An 11,691-nucleotide genomic window follows, 5' to 3' on the forward strand; every position below is an offset into this window, starting at 1 on the left:
TGCTGAACAGGATGACGACCGACATGAAGAATCCATCCGACAGTGAGGAAGATAAAGGTACAGATGTTTTGAATTGTATGAATGTTTCATCTATTTCAGGTGTAAATAATCCTTGTGTAATTAAATGTAAAATCGAAGATAAATGGATAAATATGGAAATAGATTGTGGGGCATCAGTGTCAGTCATGAGTAAATTACAGTATGAGTCTAATTTTATGAACAATTTGAGTAAATGCAGTAAACAATTAATGGTAGTTAATGGGTCAAAGTTGAAAATAGTGGGAGAAACTAATGTTTCGATTGAGCTAAATGGTTTTAAAAGTATTTTGAAATTATTTGTGATAGACTGCAATAACGTTTTTGTTCCCCTAATGGGTAGACCGTGGTTGGACGTATTTTTCCCGAAATGGAGAGATTTATTTTCAGGAAACCATACAATTAATAGGGTAAATGATCAGAGTACGAATAATCTTGTGGAAGAAATTAAACAGAAATTTTCAAGTGTTTTTTTAAAGGATTTTTCTTCACCAATTAAAGGTTTTGAAGCAAATTTGGTGTTGAAAAATAGTATACCAATTTTCAAAAAAGCTTACGACGTACCTTTCCGTCTAAAAGATAAGGTATTAAAATATTTAGAAAAAATGGAAAAAGAGAAAGTCATTACACCAATTCAAACCAGTGAATGGGCTTCACCGGTGATTATAGTTATGAAAAAGAATAATGAAATCAGAATGGTTATCGATTGCAAAGTTTCAATCAATAAACATATAATTGCTAATACATATCCTTTACCAATAACACAAGATTTATTTGCAAATTTATCAGGCAGCAAAATATTTTGTTTGCTAGACTTAGAGGGGGCGTATACACAGTTAAAACTATCGGAAAGATCAAAACAATTTATGGTAATTAATACAATTAAAGGTTTATACACATATAACAGGCTTCCACAAGGTGCATCGTCCAGTGCGTCAATATTCCAGCAGGTCATGGACCAAGTTTTAGAGGGAATTGAGAGAGTTTCGTGTTATTTAGATGATGTGCTTATTTCAGGAAAAGATTTAGATGATTGTGCTCAAAAACTTAATAAAGTTTTACAGCGATTGCTGGAAGCCAACATCAAAGTAAATTGGGACAAGTGTAAATTCTTCGTTGAAGAGTTGAAATATTTGGGTCTTATTATAAATGAGAAAGGATTATTTCCTTGTTCCGATAAAATTTCTACGATTAAAAATGCGAAAGAGCCTAAAAACACTACAGAACTAAAATCTTTTCTAGGACTAATAAATTATTATCATCGCTTTATACCACATTTATCAGAAAAACTGTATTGTCTCTATAATTTATTGAAAAATAATACCAAATATGTTTGGGACGAAAATTGTAACAAAACCTTTGAAGAAAGCAAATCTTTACTATTGTCAACTAATTTTTTGGAATTTTATGACCCAGAAAAACCCATTGTGATAATTTCTGACGCATCCGGCTATGGCCTGGGAGGAGTTTTAGCTCATATAATAGAAGGAATTGAAAAGCCAGTTTGTTTTACATCATGTTCGCTGAATTCAGCACAGAAATCATACCCAATTTTGCATTTAGAGGCATTGGCCCTAGTTACAACGATAAAAAAGTTTCACAAATATTTATTTGGGAAGAAATTTCAGATTTATACAGATCACAAACCACTAGTTGGTATTTTTGGCAAAACTGGGAAAAATTCAATTTATGTGACGAGATTGCAAAGGTACATTTTAGAACTGTCAATATACGATTTCGATATTCAATATAGACCGTCTCATAAAATGGGTAATGCAGATTTCTGCTCTCGTTTTCCTTTAGAAACGCCAGTGCCAGAAAGATATGATGGAGATGAATTTATTAGAAGCATAAACTTTAGCAAAGATATGCCATTAAATTTCGAATTTATTGCCAATGAAACTAAAGAAGATAGGTTTATACAAAATATTTTAAAATTTATGAGCAATGGATGGCCAAGGAAAATGGATAGAAGTTTTACGAATGTTTACGCGAATCAACATGATCTTGAATCGGTTGAAGGGTGTTTAATGTACCAAGATAGGGTGGTGATTCCACTGAAATTGCAGAACGCAATTCTGAAACTTCTGCATGGCAATCATATAGGCATCGTAAAGATGAAACAGCTCGCTAGACGGACAGTTTACTGGTTTGGCATTAATAATGATATAGAAAAATTTGTTGGCAAATGCTTCAGTTGTAATAGTATGGCAGTGGCTAAGAAACCTAAAACTGAATCCAACTGGATTCCAACGACAAAACCTTTTAGTCGTATTCACGTGGATTTTTTTCATTTCTCCCATCATACTTTTCTGTTATTGGTAGACAGTTATTCAAAATGGTTAGAGATTAATTGGATGAAGAGAGGAACAGACTGTAGTAACGTTTTAAAATGCATAGTGGGCTATTTTGCTCGATTCGGACTACCGGACGTCTTAGTTTCTGACGGCGGTCCACCATTTAACTCTCATGCTTTTATAAGTTTTTTAGAGAGACAGGGAATTAAAGTCCTCAAAAGCCCGCCTTACAATCCTTCAAGTAATGGTCAAGCGGAGCGATTGGTAAGAACAACCAAAGAGGTATTAAAGAAATTTTTATTAGAACCGGAAGTGTCTGAGTTGAATTTGGAGGATCAGATAAATTTGTTTCTGTTTAATTATCGAAATAATTGTTTAACAAGTGATGGACACTTTCCATCAGAGAAAATATTCTCATATAAACCAAAGACTTTAATAGATTTAGTAAACCCTAAATTGGGTTATAAAAGACATTTGCTTTTTTCGCAAACAAAAGATGATGAAAATATAGAAAATGATAGGATTACGTTTCGCAAGGAACAGAATGATCCATTAAATGAACTGATTGAAGGGGATGAAATATGGTATAAAAACCATAACCAAAATAATAAAGCAAGATGGTTAAAGGCAACCTTTTTAAAACGAGTTTCAAAACACATATTTCAGATTACCATTGGAAACGTCCGGGCAGAGGCCCATCGGGACCAAATAAGGGTGTCTAAGGACCAATCGAAGTTATGTAGACCGAATCTTCTCGTTACGGCTCCATCTGAGAAGCAATCGAGAAACATGGAAGAGGAAGACGAAGAGTTTTATGGATTTCCCGAAATCGGCGAAGCACAGTCTAGGAAATCATCGCGAAAGCGCAAATTAGAAGAGACCTCAATGGGTCAATCGAACGATTTTCCTAGGCGTTCGAAGCGGAAGAAAACGGCAAAGGCTGGAAATGATTTCATTTATTATTGAATTTTTCAAACATTTGAATTCGAATAAATTAAGTAAATAATATTGTAAAATAGTTAAATTACATACTAAGCTAATGTAAATCAAAATTTGTTAATGAACTTTTTTAAAAGGATAAGAGTTGTTATATACTGTTATATAACTTAACGAAGAAAAGATATTTAAAGAGCCGAGATACTGGCAACACTGTATAAAACAGTGAAACTAAAATAAAGATCACTCGAGAGTAGCGAGTCAGTTGCTTACAGACTATCCAAGTGTTTAAATCAGAACGTATCACATTTCTTTATAAGTTGAACTGTTTCCGCGAGTGTCCTCCACTTTGAGATAATTATTCTCTTGCCGTTTCGTTGGTTAATCCCTATAGGTGAGTAAACGAGTACAAAACAAATACGAGGAAGAAAACATGTGAAAAAGTCCGCATAAAATATTTAGTTGCTTACATTGATTTTCGCTTTGGCATATTAGGAATATACGGAATGAATATGCAACAAAATTCCGAAATTTTGTTCATATTGTAACTTGAACAAATCATCGAAGAACAAGCGCTGCAAATTAGATCCGAAAAATCTATCGCCGATAATTCTAAATTGGTCAGATAGTTACCAGCGAACAAAAATAAATGAAATATTCAAATGACGTTATCTCATAAGTTTAAGTTAAATGTTTCCGAATTGATTGGTTGTTGAATTAAATAAATCCATCAACAAATGACTGAGTTATAAGCGTTCAAAATTATGACAGAAAAATGTTACGAGATTAGTTTTGCATGTTTTAAATTGACACCCAGCCTCGGGAAGCGAAGTGTAAGGCATTTTAATGGCAAAATCGACCAAAAATTTGCAAAATACATGGGATATTTCAAAAGAATCGGTAACCACGCTGATTCGGTTCTTTAATAGCTAGATGATTTATAAGACACTCAAGCGAACACGGTTTTGCGCAGACAACAGGAAATTTCACCAGCACATAATGCAAAAGCGACAATCCTGCAAGTGAACGCATATACAATCCAGTCATCAGCTCACTAGACAAGCTACTTGTTTCATTCACAGTCAAACATCAACTAGGCAAAGAAATATTGTGCAGCCTATATTTATAGATTTCTTTTCATACTACGCATAACGATACGGTGTTTTTTATGCATGACGCAAAGCCTCCTATGCCGAACAAGAAGTTGACGTCATTTTGTACAACAGGGATTGGTGGATGAAAACATAGGTCTATTCCAACCATTTTTTCAATAGTATACCATTGAAATACTGAAACGACATCGTCATACATGTTTAAGTTAAAAGTTTCCGAATCGATTGGTTGTTAAATTATAACAATCCATCAACAAATGACCGAGTTATTAACGTTCAAAATTATGACACAGAAAGGTTACGCGACTATTTTTAAATCTTTTAATTGGCACCCGGCCCCATATAGTGAAGAGTAAGGCATTTTTAATGCCAAAATATTACATACATACATACACTTCAGATTTGAATATTTCAACAGATAAGTAATTCTAATAGTTCTTTAGATAACATTTGGAGCCATTAGAAGAGTTGATTTCGCATATTGTTCCCCATCGTTGTCCACTTTTTGTTGTATTTTTATTCAAAGCAAACGACCAGTGGCAGAATTTTGCAATCGCTCTTGTTTGAAGCGAAACTGACTCTGCGAACATTCCGCAGCAGCATTGCTTCATGTGCGAATTGATTCAATACTAAAGCTATTTTGGTAGAAAGTTTTCTTTTGACGTGATTTCGTTTGTAGTTTTTTTTTTCACAAATGGGCCACAAAAAAAGCAACATACAGAATTTTTATGTCGATTATTTCATTTCGGATTTGCATATTTCAGTGAAAGAAACTCTCAAAATGCTGTACGGGATTTATTTCTGGCATTCAGAAGAGACAAATTGTGGAATTCTCGACGATAATAAACACTGTTCGGAGCATTTTTTTAACACGAAGCAGTCAAATGAGGGCTTTATTCGTACAGAGAAAAGTGCACAAAGCTAATTACATTATTCTAGGTTTGCATTAAACTGCGATAATTTTCATCTACGATTTGCAAAGAAGTCATCTTTATAACTCTTCAAATAACATTTGGAGCTATTAGAAGGGTTGTTTTTGCATTAGGGATAGTTCATAAACCACGGGATTTTTGGCATTAAAAATGCCTTACTCTTCACTATATGGGGCCGGGTGTCAATTAAAAGTTTCAAAAATAGTCGCGTAACCTTTTTGTGTCATAATTTTGAACGTTAATAACTCGGTCATTTGTTGATGGATTGTTATAATTTAACAACCAATCGATTCGGAAACTTTTAACTTAAACATGTATGACGACGTCGTTTCAATATTTCAATAGCATACTATTGAAAAAATGGTTGGAATCGATCTATGTTTTCATCCGCCAATCCCTGTTGGGCAAAATGACGTCAACTTCTTGTTCGGCATAGGAGGCTTTGTGTCATGCATAAAAAACACCGTATCGTTATGCGTAGTATGAAGAGAAATCTATAAATATAGGCGGCACCAAGGGGAGGACGCCCAGAACAATGTGCCAATCACACATCAACACAATGCGTTGGCGCATTTATCAATATTGGTACTTTCGTTTTCATACAGTTGCACAGTTTCGGCACACAAAGGGCTCAGTTTTGACAAGTAGCTGTTTCATGGAGAACAGCGTGGCACACTTAGACTCACAGTATATCATGTGTTTTTTTAGAGGCACAATATAGCTTGTGTTAAGCGACTCTCCCCTTGGGCGGCACAATATTTCTTTGCCTAGTTGATGTTTGTCTGTGAATGAAACAAGTAGCTCGTCCAGTGAGCTGATGACTGGATTGTATATGCGTTCATTTGCTGGGTTGTCGCTTTTGCATTATGGGTTGGTGAAATTTCCTGCTGTCTGCGCAACACCGTGTTCGCTTGAGTATCTTATATATCATCTAGCTATTGAAGAACCGAATCAGCATGGTTACCGATTCTTTTGAAATATCCCATGTATTTAGCAAATTTTTGGTCGATTTTGCCATTAAAAATGCTTTACACTTTGCTTCCCGAGGCTGGGTTCAATTTAAAACATGTCAAACTAATCGCGTAACTTTTTTCTGTCATAATTTTGAGCGCTTGTAACTCAGTCATTTGGTGATGGATTTATATAATTCAACAAACAATCGATTCGAAAACATTTAACTTAAACTTATGAGACAACGTCATTTGAATATTTCAATTGCATACCATTGAAAAATTGGTTTGTATTGAGTATTTTATTTTGGTTCTCTGGTAACTATCAGGCAAATTTAGAATTATCGGCAACAGATTTTTTGGATCTAATTTGCAGCGCTTGTTCCTCGATGATTTGTTAATGGATTTTCCTAATTTAAATGATTCCAAAGCTACAATATTGTAAGCTTAAAAATGTTTTAATTTGTCGACGGATCGGTTTGCATACTTAAATCTCTATTCCTATACGAACAAAACGTGACAATGTGACTGTACAAGTTGTTGTCCCACCAGGAATTAAACGCTTCAAAAGATTCGAAATTAAATTCTGAAACTTATCTAAAAGCGGTCTCCTCGGTTTAGTAGTATAAATGAGTTCCACAGGCTCACATATACAGTACAATTAGATGCAATATCATATAGTATCAAAGATAAACTCAAGGTAAGTTTACCTACGATTTTACATGTACATGTAATCGTTTGAATAAGAACCCTCGTAGAATTTGGTTTGCGCCAGTTTCAGTTCAATTATTATTTGCTTCAAAAGAATAAGCGTCTGATGGCTACACACGCTGTAACTGTGACAATGTCCATTCATGTGTTAATAACATCAAGTTACAATATGAACAAATTTTCGGAATTTCGTTGCGTATCCATTCCGTATATTCCTAATATGCCAAAGCGAAAATCAATGTAAGTAACTAAATATTTTATTTTTCTGAGATTACTGGTACAACATTCTCTTGGATCGATTAACTGTTTATAAAATTAATAAGTTCACCCAGTGAACGACCATTATTAGGTTAAAACTGGGGGTAAATAATCGAATCAAATTAATAAGTTTGTACGTTTCTCGAAAATTATCATCATAAAATAAAATAGTTCCATTCAGGTTTAAATCTTTAGGTTGTTTTTATCTAAAATTGAACTTTAAAGTAACTGTGAAGTGTAGTGAAGTTTATTGTATCATCATCATTATCATCTTTATTTTTGTATTTATCATGAAGACCCTAGAAACATTTCATTTTTAATGTTATTGTGCTCGGTCGTGTCTTGAATACAACCCTCTAATTTTTTACACAAGATACACAAGTAGCAATGAGATATTATGATTCTCAAACGATTAAAAAAATGGAATTTCTTCAAAAAGTAGATTAAATGAACAATTTAACGGGAAAGAGATACTTTCCATGTTCACGTTCAGCCTGGTGTATTTTTCGGTGTAGTTGTACTTCCACATTTTTTCGAATCTATTTTTCCTTAAGTAAACCTAAACTTATGAAAATATTCTGACTGAATTTCGCAGGTAAATTTTTTTCAATAAAAAATTAAGGACTACGTAGACTTTGAACAAACGAGGGACCTCCTCGTTGACAGTCGTAGACTTGTATGAATCGCCATTCACCCCCGTTCCCTTCCGAGAGTCTACGTGGTTTATGAATGGTTCCTAATGTTCCCCATCGTTGTATACTTTTCGTTGTATTTTTGTCCAATGCAAACGATCTACAGCAGGATGACACAATCACTCTTGTTTGAAGCGAAACTGGCTCTGCGAAAGTTCCGCTGCAGAATTGCTTCCTAAGCGACATTTTAGTACATTTCTTTATTATCGTTTTCAAAATAGGCTTATTTGAACCAATAGACATTCCAGTCCTCGATCTAGTCATGGCGTGTTCCCCGGAGTGGATATTAAAGTTTTGGAAATAAAGGGTGATTTTTTAAGAGCTTGAGAACTTTTTTAAACAATAAAACGCATAAAATTTGCACCACCTAAGACGCAGCCGCGGTCAACATTTAAATGAAATTATCTTCAAAAAGTAAATGTCATGTACCAATCTAACGTTTAAAATAAAGAACCGATGAGATTTTGCAAATTTTATGCGTTTTATTGTTTAAAAAAGTTCTCAAGCTCTTAAAAAATCACCCTTTACTACCTTGAATTTATTCCCGAAATTTATTCAGAATATTAAAAATACAAGATTAATAATCAAAACCGATATTATTCGCTTCAAAGTACTCCCCATCGACTGCAACACACTTATGCCAGAACTTGATTCAATCCTCGAAACATTTTTTATATTCAATTTTCGGTATGGCCATCAGAGTCATCTGCAATTTTTCCATAATCTCATCTCGGGTGCTGAAACGCGTTCCACGGAGCGGTTTCTTGAGTCGACCGAAAAAGTCGCAAAGAGACAAGTCAGGTGAATTCGGTGGTTGCTAAATGGTATTCGTTTCGTTTTTTGCCAAATGTTCACGGATAACGATGGCCTCGTGTGACGGTGTGTTATCGTGATGAAAAATCCACGAGTTGTTTGTCCACAGTTCTTTTTCGGCGAATTGCTTCGATGTCGATGGCCTACCGCTTCTCTCATCATCATTCACAGACTCACGGCCACTTCTTCTGAAACGTTCGTTCCACTGAAAAACGACTGTTCAGAGTATCTTTGCTGAAACATTCTTCTAACATTTGCAATGTCGTCGCACCATTGAAGCCGTTTTAACGCAAAATTTAATGCAAACTCGTTGTTACAAATTCAATTCCATTTTGAAAATTGTACAAAATCGAGAAAACACACAATCGCAGATGTACGCAATACAGCGTAACTTTTACAAATGTCCAGGTATCAAGCTGAAAATTTGATAGAATATTTTAACAACAGATATGGCAACCTAAAAAAATCTAATCGGGTGATTGAGAGCGCCACACGGTGGTGATTCCGGAAACTTTTTAATCAAAGGAAAAAGTCCCAGGGGGCAAATCGAATCGGATCGTTTCGATCGAATTCGAAATTTGGGGTTCTGTAGCTCGGTCGATTCGAGTTTTCCATAAAAAACATCACTCGATCGAATTACAGAATGCAAATTTTTACATTCGTTCGACAAAATCCGATTCGATCGAAATACAGAATAGGGGTGACGGTGGTTGAGCGATGACTTTCGTTTCGTGTGTGGCCAAAAAATTGATAGAGTAGACTCCTCAAAACACTTCTGCAACATTTTCAATGATTCCGTAGCTGTAATTTCATTTGAAACACCAAATTTCAAGCAAATTCTTTTTCAATTTTTTTCCAAAATAAAAATAGCCAGACAATTTTTTCGTGTCGTAAATAAACAGCTGCCAAACACACACTAATTGACATATCCCGCTCAAACTTAACAGGAATGTCCAAGAAGTTTGTACAAACCTAAGAAAAAAATTTCGATTTGGTTTACGCGCGCGGTTTAAAAGGACCAGTCCGGTTAAATTTTGATCAACGACCGGAGATTGTTTCAATGGACTCAAAAATAGATCTCAGTCACTTGTCTCGAAACAACTTCGGTTATACCGGTTCCCATATTCCGGTTTCGGAAGTACCTGCTATAGTGGAACTCTTTTCGTTTCTTCAGAGATGGTCCAACCGATTTCAGTACTATTTCACTCTGTAGGTTATACAAGTTCATTGACAAACCTTTTTGTTTTTCATGAATTAAAGGAAATTATTTTCAAGAATACCATACATTTATATATGAGAGATATGAGAAAAGCATTATTAAACCACTATGTGGATTAAAACAAGTTTTTAATGATGAAAACTGCTCAAACTGCCTTAAAAACTTATGCGACGGCCAAAACCATGCAGATCCAACAGAAGGTTTTCAATCTGGCTTATCATTTTTATACCTTGCAGAGAGTATCTTTTCACTCTTATATATTTTTCCCCGAAAGTATCGAAGAATTTTCGACGTATGTTTTTTCATATGCAATTTTGACGGTCATTTGAATTTTTTGTTGCACAATTGTTATAGTTACTTTCTTTCAACATGACGATGTGAATTTTTTTCAGAACACTACTATAATCGCTAATGCGACATAGATAAGTTGCTGATTCACTGCTAAATTGTTTTAGATGGTTTATTAAATTGTTCTACAATGTTTTGTTTTGTATACGATTTATGCAGCTTAACGGTAATAAATGGCACAATCGATTTTAATATGTTTAAAAAAAAATTCTTGCATATCTCACATAAATAACAATTCTGCAACCATTGTACAACATCTTAAAATTTCAACAAGTTACATTTACTTGGGATTCTATCGAAATATTCCTTATCCTATTGTCGTATCGCTAATTTAAAGTAAATCCTAGACTTCATATCAACTGCGCGACACCTATAAAGCGAATAATCAGTCGCCGTTCTTTCGGAAAGTATTAGGTGTACAACTTTGCTTCCGCCGTTTTTTTTTTCAAAATTAAAAGCTTTTTTGCGAAAAAGTGCTTACAGATGTATTACTCAAAGTATTGTCCGTCGCTAGCGACAACGTTCTCCCATCTTTTCGGCAATTTTCGGATCCCGGCTCGAAAAAAGGAGTCCTCTTTTGACTCTATCCATGAAGTAATCCATTTTTCCTACTTTTCGAAGGATTGCAAATGTTGATCTTCCAGGCCGTGTGCCATCGAACGGAATAGGTAGAAGTCAGAAGGGGCGACAGCTAGGGAATACGGCGGGTTGGGCAAGACTTCCCATTTCAGCGTTTCCAGGTACTTTTTGACCACTTTTGCGACGTGAGGCCGAACATTGTCGTGTTGGAGGATGATTTTGGCATGTCGCTCTTTATATTATGGTCGCTTTTCTTTTAGCGCGCGACTAAGGCGCATCAGTTGCATTCGGTAGCGATCTCCTGTGATGGTTTCACCCGGTTTTAAGAGCAAGTAGTCGCCCTTATTCTGAATAACGTTGTATCGTTTTTTTGATCGTATTTCATTCGTATTCCTAATAACGCTAGCAAAATCAAAGGTAGCTAGGATTCGACCGAAACATATTCGATCGAAAAACCAATACGACGTTATTCAGAATAAGGGCGAGTAAATCCCACCGAGCTCAGTTCATCGCCCTTATTCTGAATAACGTCGTATCACATTTACGGTCGTATTTCATTTGTATTCTTAATAACGCTAGTAAAATCAAAGGTAGCTGGGATTCGATCGAACCATATTCGATCGAAAAATCAATACGTCGTTATTCAGAATAAGGGTGCATCTTTGAAGGTTTTTTCTCTTCCACCACCATGTTTGTCTTCGACATCGAAATCACCATTTTTAAAACGTTGAAACCACTCCCGACACGATCTTTTACTCAGAGCAGCATCACCGTAAGTTTCTGAGAGCATTCGATGCGCTTCAGCTAC

Source organism: Malaya genurostris, chromosome 3 (assembly GCF_030247185.1).
Source record: "Malaya genurostris strain Urasoe2022 chromosome 3, Malgen_1.1, whole genome shotgun sequence".
In the NCBI taxonomy this organism is placed as follows: domain Eukaryota; kingdom Metazoa; phylum Arthropoda; class Insecta; order Diptera; family Culicidae; genus Malaya; species Malaya genurostris.